Source organism: Syngnathoides biaculeatus, chromosome 2 (genome assembly GCF_019802595.1).
Source record: "Syngnathoides biaculeatus isolate LvHL_M chromosome 2, ASM1980259v1, whole genome shotgun sequence".
Classification (NCBI taxonomy): domain Eukaryota; kingdom Metazoa; phylum Chordata; class Actinopteri; order Syngnathiformes; family Syngnathidae; genus Syngnathoides; species Syngnathoides biaculeatus.
This window is the reverse complement of record NC_084641.1, coordinates 30,343,437-30,359,193: the sequence shown is the minus strand read 5'-3', so window position 1 is coordinate 30,359,193 and position 15,757 is coordinate 30,343,437. Positions and strand designations below refer to the sequence as shown.

At 47.8% G+C, this 15,757-nt stretch overlaps 1 long non-coding RNA gene across 1 annotated transcript; it reads right to left on the bottom strand.

The window, feature by feature from the left end:
• Positions 1-18: 18 nt before the first annotated feature.
• LOC133514917 (uncharacterized) lies at positions 19-15,383 on the bottom strand. The gene is made up of 3 exons (XR_009798895.1): positions 14,802-15,383; positions 8,479-8,568; positions 19-593 (listed from the first exon to the last, which is right to left on the bottom strand). It is a non-coding gene; the product is annotated as an uncharacterized LOC133514917 (long non-coding RNA).
• Between the last annotated feature and the right edge of the window lie 374 nt (positions 15,384-15,757).

Genomic DNA, 15,757 nt, shown 5'->3' with positions numbered 1-15,757 from the left:
ATCCAAGAAACGGGTCGCTTTTTTTTTTTTTTTTTTTTTTTTAATTTCTCATTTTTCCCAGAGATCTAAGCAGTAAATGATGAAGAGTGTTTAGTGTACCCGCCCATGCAGGGATGTTTTAATTTGTGTGTTCGTGTATTGATCAACACGTGTTGCTTCACTGTCTGTGCTTACAATATTAATTATGTCAAGACAATAATTCAAGTCAGACGGGCGCTGTGTAAACAATGACTTGCAATTAAAGCCGACTTTGAAGAAAGCTGTGATTGTATGGCTCCAATTCAAACATTTATGGAATTTCTTTTTTTTTTCTCTCTCTCTCTCTCTCTCTCTCTCAAAGCGATGAACCCCCTCCCCCTCCGCCTCCCCAGCCCCTTCCGCCCCCCCCCCCGCCCTTGTTCCCTTGGATCCACACGCTGCCTTTTTCCTTACTTCTTGCTCAAATGCTGACAGGAGTGAGGGAAATTCCCACAACAGGATGACCTCTTCGCTAAAAAGTTTAGCCCGGCCTCCTCTCCTCATTTTACCGTCAGTGGGCAGTGGCTGTCCGGAACCTCGGCAGTTGCATCACAGCCCCTCGCAAGCCAAATGGCCTCAAAAAAAAAAAAAAAAAAATCTTCTGATTATGCCGTTCAAACAGAACAAACACACAAACACACACCTGACATTGCTCGGCTGGCTGCGAACAACCGTGATGGGGGGGAAGGGAGGGGAGGGGAGGGCAGGGGAGGGGAGGGCTTTCCTCTTCTAGGAGCAGATTGATAGATACAAGACAGTCAAATATGGATACATAATGTCGCGCGTGATGTGATGTGATTAGATAGAGAGAGAGATATAGAGAGAGAGAGAGAGAGAGAGAGAGAGAGAGAGAGAGAGAGATAGACAGATAGATCTAAGATTATTAAAAGGCATATATTGATTGTCTTTGTCGTACTATCACTGCTGCTTCCAGAGTACTTTTGACAATCTCCCCTCTACTAAGACCCCCCCCCCCCCTCCCGGGTCAACCCTGGGGGTGCATTCTCGGGGAGGGGCCTCACACAGGGCGTCGTTAGGTCCACGACAGCCACAGTTTACGCGTGTTTCACACCGCCCCCTTGTGGCTGAGGGGCGCGCATCAGAGGGAGCAGCACCATGTCAATGGGTGGTGATGCGTGTTGCAGGGTCTCCATTTTGATTCTTGACATTCCATCTATGAATGGAATGTTGCTGGTGAATCTTTTCATAATTTACAATACATTAATGTGCAATTTTCCTGATGAACATTCGACATTTTCTTTCTTTTGGTGCTTCGGTTCTGAGACTGAAAAGAGTCTCTTAAGTGACTTTTCTGTCTTGTTTCATTTTTGCAAACAAACCACGTTAAGTTCCTTATTCACACCGTTTATTTTTAGTCTTTGACGCGCGGAGGAAAGTAAACAGCGCTTGAGATTCTGCCCGCAAGCGCCGTGAACTGCCAGAGAACAGACAAAGTTGCGAGGTACAAAAATGGACATTTTTGTACACATCACATAAAGCCCAAAATCTTTTGTTTATAAAGATGCAAAGTCTGGTCCATCCCTCTTAGTGACTTAGCTCCTTAGCTAGCTAACCAGAGTAAAGCTGGTGAGTTCATTTTGTGACGTCTTCATATTTTGCCTTCAATGATGTTTATTGAATTGTAGCACACCCAACTCATCTAATGAACAGCATAACGTGTACGTAATTAAAGACATTAAAATAATGCAATATGGCGCGGTATTCGACAGTCCCGGTCGACCAATGGGTCCAGATTGAGCCGTACGAACGCGCAAAACGACGTAACGGAGCACCGAGCGTGTGTTAATGATTTTCACTTTCATTCTTGGCAAGCAAATGTGAGTCAATTAAAGACGATCATTTGTTCAAACGGTTTTTGGAGCGTCAATTCTTCACAGGCTGACCTTTCGCCGCGGTGACTCGTATAAGATTCATTTTAGAGAACTTGCGATTTACGACGGTTTAACAAATGTCATTTTCGAGACGTCGACTAAAAAAAGGAAAGCGTCCGCTTCTTAGTCAGGACAAAACAAAAGAAAATGAAGAGGAAAAAAAACGTGTTGTGGCCATATTTCACCAAATGAGCGATTTGGCGTTTGGCGTGCTTGGTGGTAGTCGCGTGTGCAAAACGACATCCCGAATACGGGAAGCTGGAGCGCCTGAGCTACGGTAAACGGCCGCGAACATCATCTGTCTCAAAGTGAACCGACGTTTCGACATCGCTCTCCACTTCTGCAATTTGGCCGAAGACGAGTGCGAGGACGCCAGAGCGAGGAGCAGAAGTGACTTGTGGTCACTACGCAGCAAACATCTCTGCCCGCCGCCGATTGTGCAACAGCAGCTCGGCTTTGCAAAACCAACGTTAGCGTCGGGATCCGAGGCCGAGACTTGGTGAGGGAGGGGAAGCGCAATTTTCAGTTATTGAAGGTGTGAAAATTGTCATTACGGCGACCGACCGGTTATTCACACACACACACACACGCGAAAAAAATCTGAATTCTGAAATGGTGAAAAACGTTTGGACCCTTATTTGGGTCACGAGTGTGAATGTAACGGTGCGGCCGGAGGCACCTTAGACCGGCGTTGGTCATTTCGTAGACGAGCCCAGACCGGGTAAGATGGCCGCACGGCTGAGCCGAGTCCGGTGTCGCGGTCCTGCCGGTCCCCGACACGGCACACAACTCCGCCTCCTTTCCCGTAATTATGACTGATACAACTAGGACTCCCGGTACGGTCTGGCCTTTGCCAGATCGTTGCCTCGTGCCTGGTTCCCGCACTCTCGTCATTCCGTTCCTGATCTCCCGTGTACCGACCCTCTGACCCGCTTCTCTCACGCCTGACGACCTTGTTACTGCCGCTCCCGTTGGACCGCCTCCTTGATCCCCGACACCGGACCGAATAAAAACGTTTCCCGAACCGGCTCCGCGTCTCCCGAGTCGTGCATTTGGATCCGACTCAGTGTTCTGGTCGTGATGAGCGGCCAGGTTGCATTGCGGGTGTGTTTACAGCGGACTTAGTTCTCCTTCAAAGAAAGCGGCTCCTCTCATTCCCTTTAAATACGCCGCACGTGACGGTGTGCGGAATTGTTGCAATACTTGCAGCAGGTGTGCTGCTCTTGCTCACCAGCAACAAGACAATGGGCATCATTCAGAATCTGAATCAGCTTTAATGGCCTCGTTCGTTCACTAGCGTTTGACACGCAAATCTGTGATTCATCAATACGTTCATATTTGTTTTTTTCACACATGAATAATGCACATTGTATGGGGGAGGGATTAGATATATATGGATAACGTGAACTCCGAGATGTCAAAAATGATAGCTATTCTTCATAAAACTAAGAATGTTTTAATTAAGACGCCATTACAGACACGTGAACGTAGACTGTGACTGCCATATACGATTTCTTGTGTGGAAATATTGCACAACGCATACAAAAAAACGACACTGTCACTGTCAAGATGGCGCCTACCAATGTGGCAGCCTCCGGCACGTTCTTTCTGATTCTGATTCTGATTCTTCCGATCTTTATGCGACAAAAAGCCATCATAATTTTTACTCCAGCCGACGACGTAGACCTAAACAATATGCACTTAAATCTACTCAAGTATTACGATTCATGGCCGCACGGTGGATCTGCTGATAGAAGCGTTGGCCTCACAGTTCCCAGGACCCTGATTCGATCCCGATCCTGGCCCCGGGCACTCCGGTTTCCTCCCACATCCCCCAAAAAATTGGACGTTCTAAATTGCCCCTAAATTGTGATCGTTTGTCTCTATGTGCCCTGCGATTGGCTGGCAACCAGTTCAGGGTGTACCCCGCCTCCTGCCCGTCGACAGCTGGGATTGGCTCCGGCACTCCCCGTGACCCTCGTGAGGATAAGCGGCAATGAAAATGGATGGATGGATGGATAGATTATGATTCATTTGGATTCAAAAAGAGCAAAGGTGATGCCCACAATTAACTTTTCCATATCGGAGACTCTGAGGGGAAAATGTGTACAGTATTGAAAAAAAAAAAAAATCATACACAAAAACAAATATCAAAGAGGTTCTTTCAACTCGGGAGGATATGAATTCAAAACATGAACCTTATTATTCTTATTCTGTTTAAAAAGATTTTTCAAGCATCCATGCGTCCATGTTCTTCGTCGCTTATCTTCACAAGGGTCGCGGGGAGTGCTGGAGCCCATCCCAGCTATCTTGGGGTTGGGGTTGGGGGGGGGGCTACACCCTGAACTGGTCGCCAGCCAATCGCAGGGCACACGGAGACAAACGCAATCACACCGACGGGGCAATTTAGAGCGTCCAATGAATGTCGCATGTTTTTGGGATGAGGGAGGAAACCGGAGAAAAGCCACGCAGGCACGGGGAGTACATGCAAACTCCACACAGGCTGGGGCCGGGATCGAACCCGGGACCTCAGAACTGTGAGGCCAACACTTTACCAGCTGATCCACTTTTTGTTCAGATTTTGTTCAAGACATTTGACCTTAATGCTTGAGTACCGTAATTCATGTATAATGCGCACCTATGTCGATAATACACCCCCCCTCCCACGCCAACAAAGTTTACCTTAAAAATCTGTATAATTTATCTATGGAGAATACATTTCTTTTTTTTTCTATTATATACACAGTGGAACCTCTGAGTTTGAACCTAATTAGTTCTTGTGAAGTGTTCAATGTCAGAGTTGTTCAAATACCGAAACATTTCTTCCATAGGAATTATTGTAAATGAGTTTAATCCGTTCCCAACCGCCAAATAGTACATTTCTATTTTTAAGGGCGGGGAGAACATGCAAAGTCCACACAGGCGGGGGGCGGGATTTGAACCCCGTTCCCCGGAACCGTGAGGCCAACACTTTCCAGCTGCGCAGCCGTACCGCCAAGATGTTTCAAACAACAGATCAGAATATCTTTGTAGCAATCAGGTAGAAAGGAAAACTTGGATGATGATGAAACACTTGGTTCTGTTCGCTTGCCATTTCCTCCTCCGTTATTTTTGAAAAGCTAAAGTCGGAGAGAGTTCACCCGCGTGTAGTGATCTGGTCTGGTTAGCAATCGTTTTCCTCGTTTCTCAAATGCAACATTGGTGGGCCGGTGGCATTTTGGACCCGGTTGAAATGCCATTCACGGATTCCTCCCGACGGCCACCAAAATTCATCAGATTGTGTCCTCAAAGTTGCAGGACTGGCGTCACGAAAGGTCGCTTTCAAACCCAAACCCCAAACTGTGCGTTTCCCCCTTAAATGTGGCCCAGAAAAATCAAGCAGCAAGCGAAGGTGATTGATGAACGAAATCCATCCCAAAGTGATCCAAATCACGGCGGCGCATACACGGCAGTCGCAGGCGAGGGGACGCCCCGTCACGGTTGACACCAGCGACGTTTGCGTAAAATTTATGGGAATTGTGACTGTTCCCCGCGAGGTGTGGCCTCTCGGAACGGACAAAACGTCCACAATCAGCACATTTGACATGAGTCAAGAGCCAGTGCTGATTCGTCACCCAAAAAGTGCGCCCATGGCCACTGAAAGTTCGGATTCTTGCTCTGTTCCTCTAAGTTCTCCGATAAAAACATTCCTAAATTACCAGAGCGACCGCTACACAAAACAAACATCCTGTTTTATTTTGACAAACGGGCCCAACTGATGATGAATATTGCGGAAGTGAAATCGCATCTTGTGCGAAGCGAAGCGCCAGAGAAGAGGAAGACGCCGTCTGCTGCAGTTTTGTAGTCCAGTACGGCGGATGAATTCTTATGCGACCGCGCTCAAAAGTACCGCTTCCTCTGTGAATTTTTTGGTCTTTTTTTTTTTTTAAATTATAATCGATGTTTATTGAGAGTCCATCAGTCCAACAGGACAAGCTTTCTGGAGGGGATAGAAAACGAGGAACAAGGAAAAAAAGGAATCATTTCCTACGGTAAATACAACAACGTAACGTTAAATGTAGAGATTGGCCGGAGCTGTAGCGCAGGACCAGATAAGGACCGGACCGGACAGGACGGGACAGGACAGGACAGGACAGGAGAAGAACCATCCAGGACAAGTGTCGTGAATTAAAAATATAAAACTGAAATGTCTTGGGATTAAGTATATTCTCAGACGTCGCGGAACGGTGACTCAGCTGGTAAAGTATTGGACTCACGGTTCTGAGGACCCGGGTTGGATCCCGGCCCCACCTGCGCTGAGTTTGCATGTTCTCCCCGTGCCTGCGTGGCTTTTCTCCGGGTGGGCACTCGGGTTTCCTCCCACATGCCAAAAACATGCAACATTCATTGGACACTCTCAATTGCCCGTAGGTGTGATGGTGAGTGCGGCTGTTGTCTATGTTGTCTATGTGCCCCGCGACCGGTTCAGGGTGTACCCCGCCTCCTGCCCGTTGACAGCTGGGATAGGCTCTCCTAACCCTCGTGAGGATAAGCAGTGAAGAAAATGGATGCATGGATATTCATAACCCGGTTCATGGAAAGGAACTCAACCAAATTCACATGAATTCAATGTCTTACTAATCAGTGCTGCTCGCTGCTGAGGTTACAACAGAGCCAGATTACAAAAGGCACCGTCAGTCCTTTTCAAATACGTGACGTCACGTGACTCAAAAAAAAAAAAAAAAACACGGATTCATCCCCGCGCTGGAAACATTTGACCCGAGATATGTGCAAATATTTGCAGCGCTTGCCTCGCATCCGCGGTAGGACTCGACGTGACAAAAGAGCGTGAGAGGGCGGGAAAAACGTCGAGCGGCAGCGCGCCGGGACGGCAGATTTATGGGAAAAGTCACAATCATTTCGCGGCTTCTAATTGGACCAAAGTTCAGGTAGGGAGGACGAACCGGGCCCGTACATCATTTATTGGAATTTCTTTTGGGGGTTACACTCGCCAGATGTCCGATCGCTCACTCGTACGATGACGGGCGCCTCCCCCTCAGAAACTGTAACGTCGGCGAGGAGGCCAAATAAATCCCGGGCGCTGTTATTCTTGTTCCGTGAAATATTGGAAAGAAAACGTTGGAACGGAGCACGTGACCAACACACCTGGGAATTGACGGAATACGAGCGGGGGGGGGGGGGGGGGGGTGGTGCGAGTTGAACTAAAAATTTGGTTCAAATATGGATAACGTTCGTCTTAACTACACTACGAGGTCTAATGCAAACGTGCGGACGCAGTTTATGGAAGGCGGCGGCCCATTGGCTGAGCCACACCTCCAAACCGAGGAGCGGCCAATCAAAGGGCAGCGCACAATAACAATTCCGACACTTTCTGTCTTCAACGCGATGGATAGTTGCCAGTTTTTGCCGTTATTACTCCAAAGTGTCAAAATTCACGAGCACGCTTTTGTGTGTTACGTGCATGCGACGTGCTCTACAGCGCCGCCTTGAGGTTACGGGGGTCACCACATCCGCGTTTTTCGACACGGGGGCCGTCGTCCGTTCTGATGTTAATAATCTTCATTTACCGCGAAAATTTGCGGTATGAGCGCGGGATGGTGGCAGTGAACTCAACTCAGTTGACTTTGTAACAAGCGGCATATAGTTTTTTAATTTTTTTTAAATTCATCCATCCATCCATTTTCTTTGCCGATTATCCTCACGAGGGTCGCGGGGACTGCCGGAGCCTATCCCAGCTATCAGTGGGCAGGAGGCGGGGTACACCCTGAACTGGTCGCCAGCCAATCGCAGGGCACATGGAGACAAAGAGCCGCACTCGCAATCACACCTATGGGCAATTTATCCATCCATCCATTTCCTTAGCTGCTTATCCTCACAAGGGTCACGGGAGTGTTGGAGCCTAGGCCAACAGTCAACAGGCAGGAGGCGGGGTCCACCCTGAACCGGTTGCCAGCCAATCGCGACAGCCGCACCCACAATCACACCTACGGGCAATTTAGGGTGTTCAATTAATGTTGCGTGATTTTGGGATGTGGGTGGAAACCGGAGTACCCGGAGAAAACCCGCGCAAGCACAGCGAGAACATGCAAACTCCACTCAGGCGGGTCCGGGATCGAACCCGGGTCCTCAGAACTGTGAGGCCGACGCTTTACCACCAGGTCCACCGCGCAGCACTTTTTAAATTAACTGAATTGAAAGTTAGACGTTTACTGTGAACAAAACGAGGCCAATTTTTCGTTATGAATTTAATGATCACGCGATAAACGCATTAAGCGGCCGATTCTACGTGGAAGCTTCTAAGCTTTAAGCGACGGCTATTTGAAGACCAACGTTGCAGCAACACCCAAAGACAGACAATATAACGACGTTCACACGCAGACTATTCTTTGTAATCTGCAAAAAACAGAAACTGTAAATTCTTGTGTGTAATGTGCATTTTTTTCTCCCCAAAATGCTCATTTTGTAATAAGTTGTAGAAAAGGCGCACTTTCATTCCAATACGATATGTGACATCTAATCTTACATATTTCCCGTATGATATATCATAGGGTACATTTTCGCAGCTCACCTGGCAACGATGACGTCCTCGCAGGCGCCTCCGCATTACGTCACATCTGTTGACGGCATCCGATGTAACGTCGCCGCTTCACAGAGCGCGCTCCTCGAGATGAAAAACGGAAAATATGTGAACTATTTTGCCAAAAATGTCGAGTAAAACAAAAGCTTTTGAAAGAAAAGATGGAAAGCAGCTGGAAGTTGTCAGCGTTGTTCCGCCCTCCCGCTGCCGCTTGCTATCTGCTTTTTCCCCCCGTCCGGAGACAATTTTGGCAAACGGCCGCTTGCATTCCGAGGCAACGCGGCCTCCCGTTGACGACTTTTGTAGACGTTTTACCTTCCTGGGTCGTTACTCGGCCACATTGCTACCGAAGCTAGCGCTTGTAGCTGTTAGCATTGTGCTAGCATGACAACAGCCGGCAAAAATCATTTATGAATTGTTTAAGTCATTCATTAACTCCACTGAAGTTTGTCTTTGCCGTATATTTGTGGTGAAGAGGAAGCTACGTTGAAAGGCAACCTGTTGATCTACGTTCCGACCCTCACTTATGAGCATGAGCTGTGGCCTAGCCACAATGTCGGACAAGTTCTGCTGAGGTCTCGAGTTGTTTCGAGGCGACAGATCGGGAGATGACGCTCGCGTTTCTCGCTTTAGTAATAACGGTGTTCATCTTGAAATATGTCCATTTTCTTTGCCGCTTATCCTCACAAAGGTCGCAGGGAGTGCTGGAGACTATCAACGGGCAGGAGGCAAGGTACACCCCGAGTTGGTCGCCGGCCAATCGCAGGGCACATCGAGACAAAGAGTCGCACTCACAATCACACCTCGCGGAAATTTAGAGTGTCCAGTTAATGTTGGGAGGAAACCGGAGAAAAGCCACGCAGGCACGGGGAGAACATGCAAAATCCGCGCAGGCGGGGTCCGGGATTGAACCCGGGACCTCAGAACCGTGCCGCCAAATATGCGAATAACACTTATGAAGCGTTTTGATTTTCCGACACGGCGGTGTTGATAAAAGGTAGATGAGGTCACTTGAGGCCCAGGCAGGTCTGAAACTCGCCACCCGCCACTGTTAAAAAAAACAAAAACCAAAAAAAAAAAAAAAACACTTTTTCAAAAAAAATGCAGGGGAGGGTTCCCTTCATTTCAACAGCGAAAGATGATTTATGATGCGTGCTTTGAGTGACGAGCGCGGAAAAGAACAAATCAAACTCGCAGCTCACATTGCACGACGTTCGTATCGACCTCCGTTTAGAAAGTTTACACAGTGAGCGGAACGTACGACTGAGGAGGTCTTGCCCCCCCCCCCCACACCTTTTACCTCGTTGCTTAACGTCAGCGGGTCACAGAGACCGCAGCCGCGCGGGTCCCTCCTAAATATTATGTTTGTTTGTTGTGATCCAAAATACCTCAGCAACAACCCCAAAGTACGCAGAGGTGACAGGTTTTGTTTACGCGAGGCCCCCGCCAGCGTCATCGCTCCCTCGCCGCCATCTGCGAGAGGAAGGATGCGGGAACCTCGAAGCGGACCGCGGCGAGGGGGGGCGCCGCCGACGCGTTGACCTACATGCACGCGCGACGATCTGCGGCAGCGATATCTGCGCCCCTGCCCGGTGCTCGGTCGTCGGCGCGGGCGAGCAGAGGTGAAGAGGAAGTGCGTGACACACGCAAGCGGACCGCCCGTGCGGAACAAAAACAAAACACGCTCAAAACCCCAAAACGCAATTTCAGTCATTCTTCGAGATCAAGCGGACATTTTGGAACAATTCTGCAATGAGATTGCAAATAAAGTGCCGATGAACAATAGCGCCGTAAAATTGTGCCAAACAAATATGCGTTTATCTGAGATAACGCGCCGCAGGTTCAGTTGGTGCTAATTGCGATTGACCCCCCCCCCCCTCGGAGGTCACGTCTGGTTCATCCGTTTTGTCAAATTGTTGCTTCATTCATTCGCCTAATTTGTTGCTAGCAACACTGCCAGCGCTACAGTAGCCTTCTTGCTAACGGAAAATTCCGTGCGTGGATTCTATGCGAATTGCCTCTCTTTTGTCTAAAGTGCCACCGGGCGACTCCTGAAGCGAAATTTGCCTCCCGGTCGGTGTCTTGTCGCTTGTCTTTACACCGGCAGAAGGACCCAAAGCGGCCGCGAGCGCCGCCTTTCGGATTCCCTCGCGTGGCTCGGCTGAAGGAACAAAACAAAAACAAATCGGCGTCAGTGGATGACGAACGCGATTACGTTGGGGTGGTTAATCGTACGCGCACACTCGCTGACGAGCGTCAACCATATCACATTAGCGTAATTTCCGGCCTGCGGGCCGCGACTTTTTTCCACACGCTTTCAACCCTGCGGTTTATGCGGTGATGCAGCGCTAGCGTTAGCGCACCTGGTTAGCAGCCTCGGTGCACAGAAACTTTTTAGCGCTAGCGCCGCGCGAACGCTAGCATCACGCTAACGCTAGCGCCGCACACTCTTTCTGTTCTGCTCTGCTCTGTTATCCGGGAATTATGGTAAATGAAACAATAATCCATGTAATCCTTATAAAGCAACGTAGATTTTGCCGATTTGTCCCAAAAGAAATTGTCTTCAATCCATTTCCGTGTGTTTACACAGCACAATAAAGTCACCAGGCGGAGATTACGTCGCTGCTCTTTTCGCTTTGAAAACTGGGGTTGGCGGAACAGTCGTGCGGCGGCGCCCCAGGCGGGTGAAAGACAGCAAACGTTGCCAGCGGAATGTCAACTGGAAATCCTCCAACGACTTATCCGAGATAGCATTAGCGCTGGAAACGAGTTAGCCACGGGTGACAGAGCAGGACACGAAAGGTTATCCAGTTGAAGTTTTATTTTAGGAAATGTACAGTCAAGTAGGAATTTTAAAAAGGGTGAAAGGCAGAAATGTTGCTACTTCTCTTGACTGCCAGAAGTCCTTTCGCGTCACTCCTGTTTGCTAATCTTGTGCCCAGTTGTTGGCAAACCAGCGCTGGACCTGGTTTTGCTCTTCCGGGGGCGGCAAAAGCTTCTCAAGCTCGAGAGTTTTGCTCACTAGTCAGTCCATGAGAATGATTGACAGCTCTTGTGTCGCTGGTTGTTTTTCCTCTGATGCGCTGGTTTCTTGCAAATCAAACTCCAAGCACATCAGAGAGGAAAGATCCCCCCCCCCACACAGATTATTTTTCTCAAGTGCTACTATCAGATCATTCTGACAGTTTTTTCAAATCTTTTTTTTATATTCATTTATCATTTTTAAAACATTTCCATAACTTTGTCATTTCAACTAAATTGTAAACTACTCCAGAAATACACGAAGAAGAAAAAGCAGTGGTAAAGTGTAAAATCACATCAAGTAACCTGAGTCACACTTGAACGCTGATCGTAACGCAGGTAATACTTGACTTATATAGCTGAAGTGGTTAGAGTTTGACCTGACCCCCGAAGAGTCGCCAGATAAAGGCCTTGATTAATGACTCCTCTTGCAGACGTTCGTAATATTTGATTTTTCTCTCTCTCGCGTGTACTTTTAAAAGGCTGGCGGTTGAGGTGGGACTGGTGAGGAAGGGACTTTATCGCTCAGGGAATCGTTTAAAAGTTGAATTTAGTTGAACACACGCGGACAAAGTACAAGCATCGGGTCTCTTTCTAACTTTTCACGACTTGGGACGCGGGACCACGTCGGCGGCATTGGAGAACCGCTTCACAAAGTTTTCCGGATTTAGGACTTCTTAATCCACGTAAAAGTAGAAGAGCAAAATGCGCTGAACTCGACTTGACAACCAGGCAGACTTAGACACTTTGGCAGATGGTGAACAATTCCTCCATTCTTCCAAACTGCATCGTGCCACTCCCGCTTACAGTTTATTGTCAAACTAAACATCAGACAAGTTCAAAACCAGGACAGAGCTTTGCAATGAGTCGAACAACTGAACGCTAACCCAACATGGCAAATGTCAAAGATGCCTGTGGCATCCTTGTTCAGCACAAAGGGTGCAGCAACTCATGCAGACATGCAGTAACTGTTTCATCTCTGCCGAGCTCAGCTGGGGGGGTGGGGTCAACGAGGGGAAACGGATGACATCGAGAAGACCCGGACAAGCGCGTCAATGTGTGGCAGGTGAAAACTTGCACAGTTGTTTCATTTGTTTCTTGACCATGCTCGGAAGTCAACTTAAAAGCATATTCTCTATTTATGTATTGATCCGTATGAATGGAAATGCAATTCAGCCTACGCCCCCACCAAAAAAAAAAAAAAAACAGAAATCAATTTTTTTACTCAAAAAATAGCACTCTACTTTGACATTTTATTAAAACATACATTAATGATGTAAATTGACTGAAGTCAAAATGAAAAGTTTTTGCAACACGTTTCTTGTTTAATTACATTTACAGTAATTCCCGGCCTAGAGCGCACCTGGTTATAAGCCTCGGTACACAGAAAGAGTTTAACGCTAGAGCGGCGCTAGCTTAAACGTGGTGCGAGCGTGAGCACCACGCGAGCATTAGAACAGCGCTAGCATTAAACAGTTTCTGTGTACCAAGGCTTACAACCAGGTGCGTTAATGCTAGCGCCGCGGTAACGCTGGCGCCGCATCACCGCATAAAAAAAAAAAAAAAAATGGATGAGGGCTGTGTAGCACAGTCTCAACAGGAAGCCCAGGAAGGGCATCCTCTGCTGGGCTTTTTTGAGGATGGAGTTGTTGTTTGTCTCCCACTTCAGGACCTTTGAGACTGTAATTCCCGACGCACGACGCGAGCATTAGCACAGCGCTGGCATTAAAGTCTTTGTGTGTACCGAGGCTTACAACCAGGTGCGTTAATGCTCGCGCCGTATCACCGCAGCGTCGGAAGCGTGTGATAAAGGCTGCGGCTTGTAGGCCGGAAACGACGGTAATGCACATTGCGCCGCTCATTGTGATGCGTGTCGATATTCTTTCTTGCCTAAATGCAGCAGCTAATAGCGTCGCAGGGAGGTTTGTCCTTTCTGGATTTCAAGTGGGATTCATATAATCCTTCGGGTACTCTCATATACCCTGTCAATGTGTGTTTGTGTTCAAAAATCAGTCGCCTAAAGCGTTGGACTTTCACCACATACATGCTAATCATTGCGTGTGTTAGCATTAGCCTTAAGCTAGCTATGCAGTTGTTTTAAATACGCACACAATCCTCTTTGTTTTGTGTTTAGTAACAAATTGTGTCTGACAATTGCCGTCACTGAGCGCTCGTATCGCAAGTCAAAGCAAAAACGATTTAAAAAATAATAATAATAATTACCAAAGCGTCAGGTGACGGATATTTCAAAGCGCTACTCTAAATCGTTTGAAGTACAGTAGCAGCAGTTCCAGAAGTTTTCGGACACACCCTGCACGTCGTGAAACGCAATCGACAAAGTACACGACGCAGAGAGAGACGAAGGGCCCGGCGGTTACTCATCAACACCGCGCCGTGTTTTGTTTTTTTTTTTTTTTTTTTTGCCTTTTTGGAAATGTTGAAATAATCCACACGGGGCATGAAGACACACGCCGCACATGACACTTCCTGGTAAAATCGCGCGTCGTGACTCACGCCTTGCGCAGTCACACTTGGAAAGGCTCCTGTTGCGTTCAGGAATTTCCTGATCCCGACCCGCTTCCTACGAAATAGAACCCACGTCCGGGACGGGCCCGGCTCGCCCCTCCCTCGCTATTGGGAACTTCCAGGTTAATAACTAAACAGCTCGGGATGAACGTGGCGCGGAGGGGTCAATAGGGCAGGCCGGGGAATTGGGGGGGGGGGGGGGAGACGTCCCCGTCCCCGTCCCCGCCCCCCCCCCCTTTTTTTTTTTGCTCAAACGGGACTGCGGAGTCGGCATTGTTCTTATTCGGAATCCTCAGCTTCGGATTTTTGCGCGCGCTCGGACGGCAGAGTGAAAAGTGGAACGCGGCGAACGAGGCCGCGCTTCCGGTCCCCGGTCACACCTTGATTGTAGTTTTCCTATTGCAGATAAGTTCAGCCTGTCCAATCTTGCACGCTTGACGTCAGCACAGGGGTGGCGGAGAGTTCTATTACTCACTGTGTTTGACTTGCATTCCTGTACAGCGTGTACCAGTGTCTACCTCTTTATTTCCCAAACAGGAAGTTGTAGATTGCCAAATCTCCTGCGCTCCGCAAGAGTGAGGTTACGCGGGGGGGGGGGGGGGGGTCCTCTCCACTACAAGGCAGCTTTAACGAATGTCTCATTTTGCCCAAGGGGAACAACTTTCAATCGCATATTTCGCTGTCGTTTGGTCCGAATGACAACGACGGGGTGACACTTTTGGACCGTCCGGCACCGTCAACAAATGAAAGAAAGTGGTTGAACTCACCTCACCTCGCCGCCGCCGCCGCAATAAAGACACCGGAAAGTGTGGGCAGCGATGACGAGCCAAGCAGTGCACGCGGAGGGAAACAGCGCCACCTTGCGATTGTGGCTCAAAACGGCATCCGGAGAAGCGAAAATGGCGCCCGTCCAACTGAAATCCACTTCCGTGCCGCCGCGTTTTAAATGTCACAATTTTCCTTATTAACCATCAAAATATCCCCCTTTATGTCGCAGTTCCCCATTTTCAGTCATGCTATAATCACTGTTTTTTAATTTTATTTTTTTTTTTTTTGCAAACCTTATTACAGGTATTAACTGGACATACTCCATACTAAATTGTAATGCGTTGGTTTTTTTTTTTTCAAGTGCCGTAAAACATACTGTGTGTGTATTGAAATGGGCTAATTTTTGTATCTTGGATTTCACCAATTGTGGGAGTGGCCTGGAGGAAAGGGGCTGAGGATACGAAATTCAACTTTAAAAAATGAAACATTCAATGTTCAACAGGTTCAGTTGGGAAATTTCAACATTGATTGTCAAGTATTTGATCTATTTCAAACATTCAGCTGCAAATCGGCGTGGTCAGCAGGAGAGGCAACAATGAATTGATTAATCAACGGATTAATCAATGACCAAATTAATCAACACCTGTTTTGAAAATTGATTGCTTATATATGTTGTTTCACTTAAAAGCGTCCAATTCCTTCACATTTCTGGGGGTCTGCTATTTCTGTAGTCCTCCACAAAAGCACACCAACAGAAATGATCTAAGTAGAACCTGCCTGACAAAATGAAAATAAAATTAAAGAAAACTGCAACAAAATGCCAAGTCTGTAGCATGACCTTAAAAAAGGGTGTTTGTGCTTGAAATCGCTGAGCCAAAACAATTCCCCAAGGAAGATGTGGGGGAAAAAAAAGAAATAAATTCATTGCCAATAAAGGAAAATGCTTGGTTTCAGT